The sequence below is a fragment of the Telopea speciosissima genome, chromosome 10 (genome assembly GCF_018873765.1).
Source record: "Telopea speciosissima isolate NSW1024214 ecotype Mountain lineage chromosome 10, Tspe_v1, whole genome shotgun sequence".
Classification (NCBI taxonomy): domain Eukaryota; kingdom Viridiplantae; phylum Streptophyta; class Magnoliopsida; order Proteales; family Proteaceae; genus Telopea; species Telopea speciosissima.
The window spans coordinates 13001781-13012728 of NC_057925.1; positions in this window are offsets into that span (position 1 = coordinate 13001781).

Sequence of the window (10948 nt, forward strand, 5' to 3'; positions counted from 1 at the left end):
GAACAATCTCCCAGATGCTTTGCTCTCCTTCAATCGATACCAAAGCAGTATGATCTGTAAGCAGAGTACAATGCTATATTTACTGTCGAAGAAGAATCGCCTATCTCGTTCTCCAACAATATATTTATGGATTGCATGGGTCAGGTTCAGGAGAGCTGGACGGTTTCACAAATATCAAACCATACCATATTGGTTTATTTGAAAGAAGAAAAACCATATTAGTTAGGATAAAGTATATCTGGTTGGACTGACTAGATTAGGTTATCTGGTTGACCCAACATTTTCCACCGCAGGGCAGGGCATATTGGATGGGGAACTAAATTTTGTGAACAACTATATCACAAGGATCCTGCTAACATATAAGATTTCAGTTCAATTGGAGTTTGCCAATAAAGCTTTGAAAATCCTAGGTTATGGATGGGTACACAGTAGTGGTTGGAGTGCCAAAACACGGGGGAGTATAATGAATTTGAGTCTGAAATTTGACAAGTGATCTATCAAACTGTTCACATTGTATATTTTGCCGTCAGAATTACCATATCATTTGACATGTGATAGAATTAAGTGAGCCATTAGGACAAGCTTTCTAATATAGACCGTGGAGTGGTTATTCATCAAAGCCAACTCAACCCTTCTTGCCCTTTCTAAGCCCCGAACTACTAAGCATGCAAGTCATCCAACCTCACAATCCCCTTTGAAGCCTCTACTATTGTCAATGATGTTGTGCATTTACCTTCTTAGCTTGTGAACTGCTCTTCCACTATGTTTCTAAGGATGCTGACAGCATTGGTGACTCCCTCGCTAGGAAGTCCTTGTCTTTGACGTGTTAGACAAGTTGTCCTCTATCCACTCCTTGGCTTCATGAACTACGTTTCAGAAGCTTTGTGTTTGCGTCATTCGTCTGAATATCTTTCTTGCCAAAATAAATAAATACCAAGCATACAAGGGATTTACTGATTCCATACTATGACCAAGCCAGGAAGACACGGCAAGACCATGAGACATACATATACAAAGGCCAATACGGGTCATGGCAAACCCTAACCAATTAAGAAAGGAGTGGAGAACAAGGTTTTAGGAATCAGAATTGGGTGTGGGATTGGTCTTGAAAGAGTTGCATACGGAAAGAAATATTACACATTATATTTAGTTATACGAGGAAAGAAATCAATAATGTATCTTTACACTCTCCCTCAAACTGATATTGGGTGCACAACATAAGTTTGGTTATAAGAAAAATCCGATGGCGAGATGAAGACATAGGTTTGGTAAAAATATATACAATCTAATGAACAAAAGCTTGTGTAGGGAAGAGAAATGAGATCATTAAGATATTTTATAAAAATAAAGTGATAATTGTGCTATGTGCACTCATGAAACATGGGATTGGAAGCAATTCGAATGGTGCTTGTATTATCAATGTAGAGAAACCCGTGAGACCGAACAATCTCACTATAAACTGATGACATGAACGATATTCAGCCTCAGCAGAAGACTTGAAAGGATCAGAGACATACAGTTGGGGGTTCAAATCCATCGATATAACCCACATACCTTTCACTTTCACTAAAAACTAAAATTAAAAATCACCAAATACAATAGTTTGTGTCATCAAATTTAACAGACATCTCAGATTTCTCCATTATGAACAAAGAAAATAATACCAAAATCAAATAAACCCTTGTACCAGCCAATAGAATGCGAAATCAACGGAACGACGACTACAACAACAAATGAGCAATGGTGGATCAGCAATCAAAGATGGGTGATGGTGATTTGGATGAACAATATGGGTGACAGAGATGATCAATGTGTCCAACACCAACTGATCCTAATCGAGTTCTTTCAGACTCGGCCAAAATTAAGCTGGACCAACCGAGTCACCATGTGTGTGTGAGAAACAAGTTGTAGTACAAATCTCCATTTTGGGAGAGTAGAGACTTTAAAAAGTTGGGCCCTATGGACCTTGGACCTAACTAAGCCTAGTATATATGAATTGCTTCATGGGCTTTGGAATTTGGCTTGAATTACCCAAAAAAAAATAGAATTTGCCTTCATCCACAGTGAACCAAGAATCTCTTCACCTATATATTTATTGTTGTTTGGTAGGACTCTTTGGGCACTCAAGGGCAGTTTCGGGACTTTTCACAATAAGGGAGAGATTATAACCATCGATTGATAGAGAATATCTTCATCGTGGGTGAAGAGAAAATTCCCCCACCCAAAAATAGTACATAGATATGTGAGCTGCAGAATGACAAGCTGAGTCCTACATGACCTACGCCATTAGGACTTGGACCACTTGGTTGATCCCTTATTTTTATTAGGGTTGTAAATGGATAACCGAAAATTCGAATTCGATCCGCATCCGTATCCGTTTAGGGGCATCCATATTCGATTAGAGATATTCGGAAAAAAATTCGAATAATCCGATAAAAATCCGAATCCGAATACTTAATTATAAAAAATTAAGTAAATAACGATCTTGAGGGTTTTTGAAGATTCAACAGGTTCTAGAATATGAGGAGAAGAGAATCATGATCTAAAACTATGGATTGAGAGTGAATTGTATCCACTAGGGGGAGTAAGGTTCGGGTTACACAAGGCAGAGGTGTAAACGGATGGTCGAAAATCCGAATTCGATCCGCATCCGAATCTGTTTAGAGGTATCCGTATTCGACCAGGAAATATCCGAAACCGATTACATCCGATCCATATCCTAGCCGAATCCGATCCGTTTACAGGCCTAATTTTTATCTTGTTTTCTTTTTTCCTAATCTGAAACCAATTTGTTTCTTTTCTTTGGGAGTGTCCGATGGGGTTTGGGAGAATGTTTTCTGGCACGCAAGGGCAACTTCCACGCACAACAGGGGCCAGAATGACCGCCATGCCCCCATGTATGATGGAAATTCCACCCCCTTTTGTGCCATTGCGTGCGCTCACATTGGCCTGTGCGTTCCACCTAGAAAACAGTCATTTTAAGTCGTTATGTGTTTTGTTTTTTAAAAGCACTTATGCTCTTATATTAGGAGCTAGATTGGTAGTAGGTTAAGGATCGTGATCTTTGGCTGCCACCTGCCCGTGCGGCCAGCATGCAGCCTTACATAGGTAGGGGCGAAATAACCACCATACCCCACACGGGCAAGGTGCTCGGGCAGTGAGTAGGATGATCATTTTGCCTCTGTCTGTGTGAGGCTACACGCCAGCCGCATGGGCAGATGGCAGGAGAGGATCCAAATTTTTAGGTTGAATGGTTGATGATAATATACTTAGTTTTTGTACCATGTGCATATTTGGCTAAGCTTTTTGGGGCTTCTAGTTCTTAGCTTTTAAAATCTAGCTTTGAGGGGGATTGTGGACCTTAAAAGGGCACAACCAAAGCTAAAAGCTTGAAAGGCCCCATAAGAAAGAGGGTGGGGGTCATAAAGATTTTCGAAGGGCCGTACCCAGTGCATAAGGCTCCCGCATTTACCAGGGTCTGAGAGAGGTAGATGGTAGGCAGCCTTACCCCCCTTCATGAAGAGCTTGATTTTTAGGACTTGAACCTGCACCACTGCCCTGGCAGTAACAAGGCCTTGCCATCGCACCAAGCGACGACCATCTTTCGTAAAGATTTTCAACGAAATGTTTTATCTGAATCAAAATGTTCTCATTGGACATACCCTTTTAAGCCCTATAATCCTCAAAAGTTAATTTCTAGAGACTTAAAAATAAAAGCTTTAATAGGCTTAACCTAACATGCACCACATATATACATAAGTGCGGCTAAACGATATCCTACATTAGAGGGAAGTAAGGTCATTTTATATGAAAAGAAGAGAAATAGACACATACAGATGCTAACATACCCTACCCAGCGGCTCAAGAACTTTTTCCCATAAGTTTAAGTTGGATCTATAAGAATAATATTATCCAGCAATAATGGGCCTCAAGAAATTAGGCCCACTAAAGGCCCTTACCAAGGCGTGGCTGGCTTATAAGCATCAAGCTGTATCCACAATGTGCATCTCAAATATGAGAAACTGATGTGTGATGCGCCAGGGATTACAATTCTTAGATATGAGATTTGAGTTATTTGCAAACATGGTGATTGTTGTAAATGATTCGATGTAATTAAAATAAGGCTTAGGCCCTCTTTGATTAGATGTGAAGTTTAATTAAGGAAAATAAAATTATTAGTAGTATTGAGTGCTAGGTAAAAAGAAAAAAAAATCTAATAAAGCGTCTGGTTTGAAGTAAAGTTGATGTAAAATGATGTATGCTATCTTCCAGGGTAATGGCTCTATGTATTGAAAAAGGTTTCTATGAAGTGTCCATTAGGTTAGATTTCAAATTGGTTGTGAACATGTTAAATGGAAAGATTAAAAGTCCTTAGGCATTACGGTGGTTGAAGAGCAAAATCCACCATTTGAGTGTCTCTCTTTCTTCCGTGGAATATAAGCATGTGTGGAGAGAGGTAAATCAACCAACAGATTACATTGTCTCCTTACCTACGAGTATTGTGGAGACTATTCTCCAACTGGTTGACTTCCTAGAAGAACTTTGTAAATTGGCCAAAGAGAATGTTGATTTCTGTATCTACTATCGATTGTAACTTCCTTGTTTTTGGCATTTTGTTGAAGCGGACTCGGTCCCCTTTCTTTAGGGGCCTCCCATTTTCCTTAAAAATGTAAACGAATCGAATTCGGTTGGATAGTGGCATTATCATATTCGTATCTGATTATATTCGGAAGGATTCAGATAATATCTTATCGGTTTTCAGAAGGATTCAAATAGTTTCCGGATAGTGATTTTTTGAATATAGATTCTCCTAAAGGGATATGAACACGGATCGAATACGAATTTTTGACTATCTGTTGACATTTTTACCGTTTTTACGATGAAGGTTACGATTGAGACTTGAGAGTTCAACAACTACCATTTCTTCTACTTTTCTTAGTCTTTGATTTTCTTACGTTTTTTACTTTTGATTTTATCTTGTATTTATTTTAATAGATTTGTTGTAATTCCATGTATCACATTGCATAAAACAATGTATATAAACAAATAGAAAATCTAGAAAAAGAATCACATTATCTTGACTTATAAAATTATAAAAAAGAAGATAACAAAAATCCAATAAGGTAACTTAAAAGGATAGACGAACGCAGAGATATATTTCAGATATTTTCTTACCATCGGATTACTAAACGAATCGAATAATAATCAATCGGATAGGGGAATTATCATCTTCGTATCCGATTAGTTTCAAACGATTTCAAATTCTTCTAAACATATACGAAAGCGGATCAGATACGAATTTTCGAATATCCGTTGAGATCCACTCTAATTGTACATCCAAAAAATTGCTACCATTGTTGTTCCAAAGGGACGTTTCCGGCCGCCATCCGGGATGCTTGGGATGCCAAGCAACGAGCTTACTCCGTCTCCTAGTTTTAGTTTTGTAGGGTTGAGAGGGACACCATCCGTCCGGCATTGAGAACGCCGTCTCCGGCGTTCAAGACGCCCTAGCGGTCCCCCCCACAATCCCTCCTGACTCCTAATAAAACAGGCGTTTTAAAGAAAAAAAAAATACTAGAATTCAAGGCTTGTAATTCTGCAGGTCTTACTTAGTAAAAATTATATTTAGGTATTCAAAGCTCATGAAGCAATCCTGCTCTTCATAAATATAAGTTACTAGGAAGAGTTAGGCTCAAGATCCATTAAAGCCCAAACATCAAGGCCCGTACCATAAAACCACATGGTAATTAATTAAATAAACTAATTTATGCTCTTTTGCCAACTAATTAAAGTCAATCAACTAAACTCTTAGAGTCAACCCCACCCTAAACCATCTGAGGCCCACTTAGCTACATTTAATTTTAGGGAAGTCTCCACCGTTTCCCAATGGTTATAAATATCGGTATCGGCCGATCTTGTATTATTAGGTGAAACAGTTATTATCAGATGCAATTTTTTCCCAAAAAATAAATTTTTTTATTGAAATTGAGGGCAAAACCACTGATAAGGCCTGATACGTATTGACCAACCATACAAGGACCCTTGAACCGGGTTTAGATTAGCCGGATCAAAGACCCTCCTAGGGGTGTCAAAAACTAGCCCGATCTGACTGAAATCGAATTAATTAAACCAAAACTGATAAGAACTTATTGAATCATGTTTTGGGTTGGGTTTTATGACAACAAATACAAATTGGGCCGCATTGAAACTGATAAGACATCAAATTGAACTTAAAAACTGGACCAAAATCAAAATAACCCGATAAGAAACAGTAGCAGTTTGAAATTCATACAAAACACTTTTTTTTTCATATTTATGAATATATTTACATGGTAAATTGAAACCAAACCATTAGTAAATCTATTAAAAACCGAAAACCAAACTGAACCCAAATTGAAACCAAACCACCCTTAGACTCACTCATTTTCATACCAAAACCAGTGAAATCGAACCAAACCCGATCCAAAGACCCGGCCCAAATGGAATTTCTGATCTCCTGATCATTGATTTCAATTTTGTAACAAAAACCAAAAAGGCCAAGGGAAAAGTGCCCAAGTGGGAAACAGAAGAAAGTCCCCAATGTACATATACATCCATACTGCAGAGAGGCAGAGAGGCAGAGAGGCAGAAAGAGAGAGAGAGAGACTCAGAGTCAAGTCTTTCCCGGAAAACCCAGAAGGACCAAAACTGCAAAAAGACATATATTCCGGATCCGGAAAGGAGTGGAGAGGGTTGATCCATATGTCAAGACCCGACTTAAAAACATCCATTCATTTAATGACACGTGTTAACAACTGCAGCTAACAATAGCCGTTGTAGGTCTGACAATACTAGGGATATTAGAGTAGACCAGAGTCAGACCAGACCAGAGTGGTCAGACTAGAACGTATTCCTTCATTGCTTGCTTTGTGTCAGTATAAGACAAATTAATAATAACTTAACAATAAAGACTAAGAGAGAGAAAGCCAGTAGAGTAGAGAGATAGAGAGAGAAACCATAAAGGAAGTTGGCCTCCTCGAGCCTTGTGAATCCATGAAAGGTGACCATTGGCTCTCTCTCTCTCTCTCTCTCTCTCTCGTACTTTTGTTGCTTCCGAGTTCCGATACGACCGACACGACCAAAGCCCCACTAACAAGGAGAAAGAGAGAGTCTCACAACTCACAAGTTACAACTCACAACCCAACTAACAAATCTCTCTCTCTCTCTCAGAGTGAATGAATGCTTTTGGTCTCTGCAATCTGCAATCTGCAATCTGCAATCTGAGCAAGTTAAGAGAGAGAGAGAGAGAGATTCTGATAAACGACACTATCTTTGTAGTATTTAGACAACTATACCAAAATTGCTCACGTGAGATTCTATTTTAAGCCTTAGATTGGAATCTATGATGATACTAGAAATTAGATTCTAATCCAACGTTAGGAGGAGGCTTAGTTTTATAATAAAACCAAGAATCAGGTACATTGGGTTCTGGGAATGATTAATAAATTTTGAAATCAGAAAGAGTAAAGAAAGGGGACAGAGCGTCCCTTCTTCTGCAACCGCCGCTTTCTTTTTTCTTGCTTCCTTCTTCTCTCTCTTTACCCTCAAAGCTGCGCAAGCAAGAAAACATTTTCTCTCTCTCTCTCTCTTTCTCTCTTTCTCTCTTTTTTCCATTTTTTATTTCTATTGATTACTGTTGGAGGGGAGGAGTACAAGTGAGTGCCTCGGTAAAGCAATAAAATTATGATATATAGTATGACATGACACTTCTTTTATTTTTATTAATTTTTTTCTCTTTCTCACTCCTTTCCCCATTAAACTCGGCTTTTTTCATCTTTCGGCATTGCCCATGTGATGATTGTACCTCTTTCAATCCTTTTTCTGATACATAGAGAAGCTTTGAGCCTTGGAATTTTGATCTCACTTGTGGGGTCTACTTCATTGCATGGGCCCTATCCCTGCATATCCCCTTTACCTAACTATCACATTTTGATATATATTGTCATGGTAGGAATAATGCAATAATGGGGCTTAAAGCCTCAACCCCACCCCACTCCCCCAAATGCAACTAACTTTTATCAGGCCATTGTCTTGCTCTCAAAAGCCGGTTTGAAACTTCTAATGTATGTTTTTCTTTTTAGATGCATGATTTAGTTTTTGGGATTAATTTTCTTATTGATATCTTAATGTATTAATTTTTTTTTAGAGAAAAAGAACAATGTCTGGAAGTGTGTCCTACGTCAGTACTCGCATGAGTCTATCTCTTTTCTATCCATATAAAAATACTAATACCCCTTGTTTTGAGGAGAAGAATGATGAATATATGGGAGTGCTCGCATAGGCCAATGTTTTGGAAAACTACTTCCCATTTTTTTTATTTAATGCAAAAAAAATTTTATCGTAACCATAGTAGTCACTAAGTTGAAATTTTATGTTTCTTTACATTTCTAAGGTAATACACTTTTTTAAATTGGGATAAATCATGTCATTTCAGATATAGATTGCAATAATAATTTTTCATAAAAAAATATTTGTTATCATATATTAAATAAATAAATTTTGAAATAAGACAAAACGGCAACTAAACAAGATTACAATTTCTTGGTTGGTGACAATAAATTGCAACTTTTTATATAACACACTTATTCTTTTAGGTAAAAAATTCATTTTGTATGTGTAATCAAAACACATGCATGACAATTGAAAAGAAAAAAAAAATGGTAACTCTTGAAAATGAAATAATAGTAAGGGGAAAAAAGAACTCTATCTGGGGGGGTGGCTACCGTAGGCTACACTCCTAGACAGAAAACTATTTGCCAAATAATAAATACACTTACAAATTATCGTGAAAACTCATTTTTATTCCCAACTTAAAGAACTTTTTGAAATAAGATATAAGGCAATCAAAAGAAGATTACATATCCGTAATACACCCATATAGTCCCTTGGGGTATGTTTGATTGGCAAGAAAAGAAAAATACATAAATTTCATTAATATCATCATTACTTTTATCTTAGTATGTTTTTCTATTCATTTTTTATCAACCAAACGTATCCTTATTAATTTCTCTCCACATCTCACGTAAAATATAACTCCTCAAGGAAGACAGAAGTAGTCACGTAGGTTTAGAAAGTTTCCTAGATATGCATGACTAATTTTGTCGCATGGAAGGGTTATTTGACATTCTAACTATTACATTATAGCAAATGGTGAGATTATGTATGTGTTAAAATTTCAGAATTAAATTTAATCATTTACTCTCTCTTGTAATGGCATAACATCACATGTATGTCCATGCATCCCCTCAATTGTCCGCGCACCATCTTGTGGCAAAAACAAGTAATCAAATTTTTGACTTCTTTAACTTTGCCATATGGCAAAAACAGGTGCTTATCGAGAATAACTTTTTAACATCTATAAAAATAAATTGGAATCCTCGACTACAGAGAGGGTTCCCGATGCCTCACCCATGTGAGGGGAATCTCCCATACTACATCAAATTGGATTGTGGGAATAGTTTCATAAAAAAGAGATCCCCATGGTCAAGGAGGAGAGAGAGAATGCTAAGTATGTCGGAGGGTATGGAAAAGCATCCCCACATTGACGGCGTGGGGATCTTTTTCCCCATCAAGTAATAGCATTAATAAAAGTAGGAATTCATTAATGGCCCGATTGATAATATTCCTGGTTCTTGATTCCATTGATTCTTGTTTTGCAGAGGGTCGATCTCATTCCCTCTTTAGACCTTGGCTACCTACTGACAGTGTAGCACCAACAACCCTAGCTAGGGGTGTCAAAAGTTGGTCCGAACGATTAGTAAACGTGTTTTGCTCTATCACTGTCCTATTAATTATTGAGAGATCCCAGTGCAAGGTAGTACTCTGACGGTCGCTCGACCAAGACCGAATATTGTGATTGACCGACAACAGATCGATTATAACCTGATGAGCAAGTTTAAGCTTGATTATAGCTCGTTTATGGATAATTTGTAGACTGATTAGTCACATAGCCAGTTTAAAGCCTGATTACCTTCAGCTCCATTATGGTCTGGTAATCGATCAACCGAATAGAAACATGTCCATGCCTTGGCCTAAAAGGCCTGATTACTTAAATGGCAATAATGATGTGGATCCTTAAATTGGTGGAGACCTATTTGATTTTGACCAAAACCAACCACACTTGAACCATTGACACTCCATTCGTTGCACTTATTCGCAATGCAACTATAGAATGAGCTAAAGATGCAACCTCTCAACAAAAAATAATATAACAAAAAGATAATTTGCACCACCTTAAAATCTTAAGAAAAGACTTTCTTATCCTTTAACCTAATCTAGTCTGAATTACTTAAAGTACTGTTGCATGGTAATTTGGTAAATTCCTTGCCATTAAAAGTACCTCTCTCTCTATCTCTCCTCTCTCCATCTATTACGATTGTTGCCAAATCGATTGGTGTTGATAGTGCCAAAAAGAATTTGTAAGATGATTGGAGGAAAAATGTCTAAAATTGTTACCAAGAAGTGTGGTTAGCTGTTGGTGGTTGAAGGATCTCAAGCCAACCCTAGCTTTTCAAGCCCTTAGACTTCAATTATCTTAGCACGGTGGTTAAATGCAACCAAAACCTTCAACTAACCCTAAGAAGCCGCATGGTTGGTGGTTCACAAAGCTTAAAAAGTTAAAGTTGCCTGTTTGGTTACAGGTCAGGAGTAGTCTTTCCTTGGTGCGTGCAATCAAAGATAATAGAACTCTTTTTTTTTATTAATCTGAATATTCTCTGGGACTCGTATTAGCCCTTAGAATTTGATTAGAAATCAAATAGAACCAATGAAAGAAGAAACAAGGGGTTACATACCGGCCTTACCCCAATCAAAGTACATAAAGACTCACAAACACTCATTGATCAAACTCACTCCCTTACAAACCCCCCCCCCCCCAACCAAAGGATTACTTTTTCAGAATCGGAATCCC